Here is a 7,772-nt window from a genome sequence, read left to right as displayed (position 1 = left end):
AATATCATTAGTCTAGGGGTTTTGATCAGGTTCAAGCTAACTTCTGATCACTGTTTCATTATTGGGGCAGAGGGTAACCTAATTGCACTTTTACAATGAATGAACACATATAGCAATTATTAAAGAAACCCATTTATTCAAGTCATAGCAAAACTAGAAATAGATATAGACATATATAATACTCATATACACATAATATATACATATACACAATTTATACATAGATGCATAATATATTCTTAAATATTCATGTATGTATAAATTTATATGTATTTGTATATGTACATATGTACACATAATTATTGATTCTGCAGGGGAAAAAAGTAAAGAATCTCAAGAAAAAAAGAAAAGGTGGGGAAAAGAATATAGTAGTAATCATAGCAACAGCAGTAGTAGTACTTCAAATAAATCAGGAAGACCTAGCTGAATTTCTGATGTGGAAACTCACCCTGAAATGCAGATTTACACATACTCTTTGATTTTTTGTCTTAAGGTGTTCCCTGGGACCCTGAAAGTTTAAGTGACTTGTCCAAGGTCACACAAGCTGTACTTGTCAGAGGCAGGAGGTGAATTAAAGTCTTTCTGACTGAAGTCACTTCTCCATACACTATGCCAGAGTACCTCTTGGAAAAAGTATAAAATACTCAACATGGCACTTAAAATCTTCCACAATCTTTGCAACAGCTACAAATTAAATATAATATAATGTTCTTCATGCCCTGTCCATTGCAGTTAAACTAGTACACCAACAGTTCTGTCTATATGACCTCCATCTATTATCTCCATGCCTTTACACAGATAAATGCCAATAATGTACTTCCCCTTAGTATTATGAACTTCCTTTAAAACACAGTTTGGTAACCAACTCCAACATGAAGTCATTTCTGACCTTATGCCTCAGTTGTTAGTGATATCTCTTAAAACTGCTTCATGCAACTTTGTCTCTAAGTCATTTATTCATCTATGTACAGGGTATATCCTTTTGGTTGGATAGAATTGTCTTGGAATTAAAGAGCTATCTCATATTTGTCTTTGTAACTCCATTACCTATCACACTATATTTTACATATCAGTTGCTTATAAAATGTTTGTAGTTGAAGTAATTGAATCCATTTTAGTGTTTTAGATGGGAAAATTATAGGAGCATTAAATATTCTTCCATAAAACACAATATATAGTTTTCATAAAATAAAGGGACACATGAAATAAGATTATCTCTGGGGTCCTTATAAACCCAACATTGGATAAATTTCAGAACAAAGGTAAAGTGAAGATTAAAGATATAAGGACTGAATTGAGAGATACACTGTTGTAAGGATTATCTGAAATGTCTCTTCTCTTCTTGTCACAACAGTGATGAACAGGAAGAAACTTTAAGTTTCTAGTATAATGCCTTCATTTGGTAGATAAAGAAAGTGAGGCCCCCAAAGAGAAAGTGATCTAATCAAATTCAGATGGTCAAAAAAAGGGCTCAAATAAGTCAGTCAGCTTATAAATATTCATTAAGCTTCTACTATGTAACAGGAGATGTGCTAAACCCTAGGGACAAAAAGAAATATAAAAGACACTGTTGCTGTCAGGGAGCTCACAGTGTAAGGGGAGTTGTAGCATGCAAACAACTATGTACAAATAAGATGCATATGTGTGCATGTGTATGCATGTCTATACACACCTATACATATATATGTCGTGTGTGTACATATAAACATGTGTATACATATATCTCATATGTGTGTGTAGAGATGAAGAAATATAGCATTCCAGGCATGAGGAAGAGTCAGTGAAAATATATTGAGAAGATGGAAGGACTTCGTCAAGCAACAGAAAGGATGACAATGTCACTTTGTCGTAGAATATGTGTGTTCTGTGTGTATAAGAAAACTGAAAAGTGTGTGTGTGTCCATGGGCATGTATATGTGTAGGTTTGTGGGGTTAAGAAAGGCTTTTAGGAACAGAAGTCTTTATATATGACTCCAAAGTCAGTGTTCCTGACTTAGGAGACAGATACACATACATATATACATATATATATACACACATATATATGCATATATACACATATATATGCATATATACATATATGTATATATACTTCTTATATATTGTATATGTTTATATATGTATGCACATAGCTACATATCCATATATATGTGTTTATATGGATGTGCATATGTAGAGATATCGATAGATGTCTATTGATATAAATATAGTTCTATATATCTAAATATCTATATATACAACAAATGTTATATGTGTGTGTGTATATATATATATATATATATATATATATATATATATATATATATATATATATATATATATATATATAAAAGACAACATTGCTTTCCATATGTTTTAAGTAGGTTCTGTGTCTTATTTTACTTAATTATCCTAAGTGTTGAACAGTGTACCATTCCCATAGAATAATCTTAGTTAATAATTGCTGGAAAAATTGAATTGGCCCAACATGGCATCATAGAAAAAACAGTGACTGAGCAGAAGGCATTGTGAAACATGGGTCAGGTCAAGCAAAGCAGGAGATAGTTAATGTGTAGACTGCAGGAATGAGAAGGCAAGAAAAAGGAGAGATTAAAAGAAAGTGTAGAGGGGGCAGCTAGGTGGCACAGTGGATAAAGCACCGGCCCTGGATTCAGGAGTACCTGAGTTGAAATCCAGCCTCGGATACTTGACACTTACTAGCTGTGTGACCCTGGGCAAGTCCCTTAACCCCCATAGCACCGCAAAAAAAAAAAAAAAAAAAAAAAAGAAATTGTAGAGACATGCATAGCTGTAAGACTTCTAAAGATTTCATAAAAGAAGTTTTAACTACTGTGAAGGTCTGGTATTCATGCAGCACTGTTTGTTTTGGGTGCTGATGCCAAGGTCAAGATCCCAGAATGACAGTAAACCATTCTCCAACCTGCTAGCCCTGGATGACCATGATGTGGATAATCCTCAGTACTTCCACCAGTCCAGACTCACTAATAAAGACTTTAAGAAGCTTCTTATGACACCTAGAGGCGCACCCACATCTGCACCACAATCCAAATCTTGGCATCATGAGATGCCAAGGGAATACAATGAAGATGAAGATCTATTAGTATGAAGGAGGAAAAATAAAAGCTACTATGGCAAACTCTATCAACAAGAAATTTAGCATGGAAGGAGCTAACATAAAAGTATTGGTACTGTGCCAAAGAGCAGAGAGATGGTGCGAACAAAGTTTATGAGAAAACAGAGTTGATCAGTACCACACCTAACTATGGGGCTGTGGGACCTACTGCTGAGGCTGACAAATCTGCTACAGAGAAAAGGCAAAAGCTGATCTAAGATTCCAAGAAATTGCAATGTTCTTGGGTGTTGACATGCAACACACTCATTTGGAGAAAGGATTGGATATTGTTCTTCTCCAGAAGATTTGAGCTGAGATTGCCAGCAAAGAGAAAGAAGAATAGGAGATGATGGAGAAACTACAGAAGGAAACAAAAGAAGCTGAAGATCCTGAGAACAAGACTGAATTTAAGATGCGTTTGGGCCACAATGTTTACTGAATGCTCTTCAAGAACAAAGCTTATGAACAAAATGAGCTGTTTTTGCCAGGCTGCCTAGCTTATATGGTAGGTCTGCACGATGACTATGCAGACACAAATATCCCCACTACATTTATCTGCAGAAAAACTTATTGGCCTGCCATGGAGGCCCTGACCACACTGATCATGAATTACATAATCATTGGCAAGCTGACAGGGATACTTTCCGACTTGAGGCAGGGTATTTGGAATAAGAAGCTGAAGAAAAAGGACAAAGGAAAACAGGATGAGAAGCAACTTCTGGGGTTTGACATGAGCATTTGTTAAGACATTGAAGATTAAATACCACCAACAAGTAAAGTTCCAAGGGAAACAGAATGGGAGCGATTTCATGAATGGGAGTGAGATTGTGACCAGGACCAAGAACAGGAGAGAGAAAGAGAATGGGAATGAGAGAAGGATTGAGAGAGAGCACAATCAGGAAAGAGAAGAACAAAAGAAGTGACACAGGTATTTTGAGAAGACCAAAGTGAATGATGAGCCCATTGAAACTGACAAAGATCCTGGATCTTCCAAGGAGTTGATAAAGTCTGTCAATAAAAAGTTTGCTGGTTCTGCTATTTGGGAAGGTGTTGAATCACTGAAGAAAAACAAAACAAACAAACAGAAGATAAGAAGCACCTGAGAGATTGGGACATGTCCAATAGTTATGCAGAGTATTATCCAGCCATGATGGATGGCATGGCTGTGGACAGTGATGAAGTGGATTAAAGCAAAATGAACCACGGTAACAAGAAGGGACTAGTGGGTCAATGGAACTTTGATACCCAGGAAGAATATAGTGAGTAGATGAACAACAAAGAGGTTTTGTCTAAAGCTGCATTCCAGTGTGGCATCAAAATATCAGAAGGTCAGACAATTAGACACTTCAAAGAAATAAATGACAAGGCAAAATTGATTCAGAGTGGGAAAAGATCAGTGCAATTATTGAGAAAATAAAGAAAATGGAGGATAATGGGGTTGAGGTCAAAAGACCAAAATACAAGTCCAGCACAGATTCCTGAAAGATTACTTATCTGGATATTTCTCAACTTTCTTTCTCTCCCCTTGAACCTTTATTAGAGAGGCTACAGTGTTCATGTGTGTATATATATATATATATATATATATATATATATATATATATATATATATATATATATATATATGTATGTATGTATGGAACAGCATTGGTTTTACTATTAAGATCCATGAGGGGGCAGGTGGTGCAGGTGGATAAAGCACTGGCCTTGGATTCAGGAGGACCTGAGTTCAAATTCAGCCCCAGACACTTGATACCTCCTAGCTGTGTGACCTTGGGCAAGTCACTCAACCCTTATTGCCCCCCCCCCCAAAAAAAACAAACAAAAAAGATCCATGATAACACTAAAATTAAGATTTCATAAAGGAAAAACTAAATTATGTGATGAATGTATAAGTGTATGAGGTAGATAGAGTCAATCAATCAATTAACATAACCCCCATTCAAAGTAACTCAAGAAAACAGTCTAGCCTTTGATATTTTCATCAAGTGAGGACATCTTAGTTGACATCAAAGATTCCACGGTAATCTACTGTATCCTTGGCCACTACTACTTTTCTTGACTTTTGTCCCACCATTGGACTTCAATGACTCTGGAAGAGAGAGTGAGGCTGACAAATTTGTGTAAATCTGCCTCACTTAAATCTAATTCAGTTGCAAATCAAGGCGTCACTTTGTGATATCATTAGTTCTCTTTGAAAATGAAGAATGAACAACACTTTCCATTGATTCTATATACACTTGTTGGAAAGTGTGTCAAAGATTTGGAGGAGGAGAGGAATTTTGTACCAAATGTTCTTACTATACCATTTTGGTAAATGCTTCTAACTAAAAGCAAACTAAAGTTGCCTCAGTAATTTATATCTAACATTTATTATAAGGAAAGTATACCAGTGGGGGGGGGGGCTGTGAATTATACAATTAGAAAGACAATTCCAACACTTCAGGGTTTCTCCAGGAAACCTGAGACATGATGTTTCCTCTTTCTAGGGACTGAACCTTCAAGTGAAAGTAGGGTTTGTAGGAGTAAAGCTAGAGCATTACTACAAATTAATATTGTTTTTGTATACAATCTAAAGTCTTCTCCAGCTCTAAATGCTAAAAACTTTCTATAAGTTGTGAAGAGAATGTTATCATTAATTACAAGGCTTCCTCTTACTTTACTCTACTACGTGTGAACAGCAAGTGAAAGAGCTGATAGAAGTGTGAGTTTCAAAGTTAGCAATTTTTAAAATGCATACATGGGTGGGAAATATGGGAATAAAGAAACTTCATGTTGACAAATATAGATATAAGAAGTAAATTGTGGGCATCAATATAACAAGATTAAAGGCTTTTGTGTGATAGAAGTCTTTATGAAGTATATAAGATTGGGAAATATTTCAACTTTGTTATATGTATTAAAAAAACTACTATGTAGAAAAGACTACACGTGGTGATAGAGGAGGTGCAAAAACAGGGTATAATATATTGTACTTATTGATCTTAAATATTCAATAGGGATGATGTTCAGTGGAGGGGTTGGAGATGTTCCCTACATTGAAATCTTTGAGGTTGGGGTAGCTACATGGTGCGATGGATAAAGCACTGACCTTGGATTCAGGAGAACCTGAGTTCAAATCCAGCCTCAAACACTTGACACTTACTAGTTGTGTGACCCTGGGCATGTCACTTAACCCTCATTGCCTTGTAAAAAAAAAGAAAGAAATCTTTGAGGTCAAGAAGAGTCATAGAATAATAAAAATCCAAGCCAGGTATGTTTTACTCTCAGACTAAAGGAATATAAAGTTAAAATTTAGTGGAATTCAGAATTATGAGGGATTATATTCTTTAACTTAGTGTTAGACAATCAACATGAAATTTGAGACCATTTTAAGTAAGAGAAGTGCATAGTCATATAGAGAAAGGATTTTTTAATTGAAGTATAATAAACTTCAATATATACCTGCAATATAGGTGCAGATTTGAGATGTAGGGAATGAAGCTATATCTCTCAGGTGATCTCAAGGTCAAAAGTTTCAACTATGAATAGTCAAACTATGACTGACTCATTACATGTTTAATTCATGCTTTTAGTGTGTTCAGAGACAATCTTATGTGTCTTTCTGGTATCTCCTCATGAATAACTAAGATCACATTTTTGTTAATGGATTAATTAGCTTTGAGCCTCCATTTGGTTTATAAAATTCAGAGAAATATGTTTTCCATAAATTTTCTTTTCTCTCAGCCTAAAATCCTAAACTCATAGGATTATATAAACATCAACATTACTAGATATATAATTTATTAACTGTAATGAGTTATACAGAAAAATAGAATATTTCAACATTGCACCATCTATGCAAAAGAACACACTTGGAGTCACCTTTCACTAATATCTGGAGTTGTGGAATCCTTTGTAACACTGGAGCCAAAATGCAATAATTCAGTTCTCTCTGGATGGCAGTTAGAGACTCTTAAAGGTCCCATCGCAATGTCTTGTCCACATAACATATTCTTCACAGAATACGAGATAAACTTTCTGTCAAGATGTCACTTCAAACTCTCTGAAAGCTCACAGTTAATACTCCATGTCTCTCATAAACATTTTATCTTTGACAATTAACTCTACAATCTCTTCAGTGTTCCTCAGTCCTCTTGGAGGACTTACACAGATTCAATAAAAATAAATAAAGAACTGATATTCCTCAAGATTCTTTTTCTCTGGGGGTTATTTAAATTGGATTAAAACAATTAACTAAGTAGGCAAAATGAGTCTATGGTGGTGGTAATTTGGCCGAGGCTTAGTGAAAGATATAATTTGCAGAGACAAGTAAAAAGAAGGTAGTGACTCTTCAAATAAGAGCAAAGCTTAGTAAGTAGTCATAGAGTCATTTTTTCCCTTGATAGAACAACGGAAATTAAAGAGGTATGAATCAGTGGGAAAAGAAACATAGAGAGAAAATTGACCCAAAGGAAGAAATAAGGAAATAAGGTAAAGGTTAGATGAATTTGAAGAATTATAGTGTAAATGAGGTCATACAGGAATGATGGAAAACTCTCACAAAACTTTTAGAGACATGTATGAATAAGGCACTGATAAGGTTCCAAGACTTCTATCACAAAGGACAGTAGAATGATTCCAAAAGGTGAATTTCATTTTATATAACTATAAAATGGAA

At 35.0% G+C, this 7,772-nt stretch overlaps 1 pseudogene; it reads left to right on the top strand.

Moving 5' to 3' along the window:
• Window positions 1-2,875: 2,875 nt before the first annotated feature.
• LOC122739217 lies at window positions 2,876-4,594 on the top strand (annotated as a pseudogene).
• The last annotated feature ends 3,178 nt before the right edge of the window (window positions 4,595-7,772 follow it).

Source organism: Dromiciops gliroides, chromosome 2 (genome assembly GCF_019393635.1).
Source record: "Dromiciops gliroides isolate mDroGli1 chromosome 2, mDroGli1.pri, whole genome shotgun sequence".
Taxonomy (NCBI): Eukaryota; Metazoa; Chordata; class Mammalia; order Microbiotheria; family Microbiotheriidae; genus Dromiciops; species Dromiciops gliroides.
The sequence above is the reverse complement of the archived record's forward strand: the minus strand, read 5'-3'. Positions and strand labels throughout refer to the sequence as shown.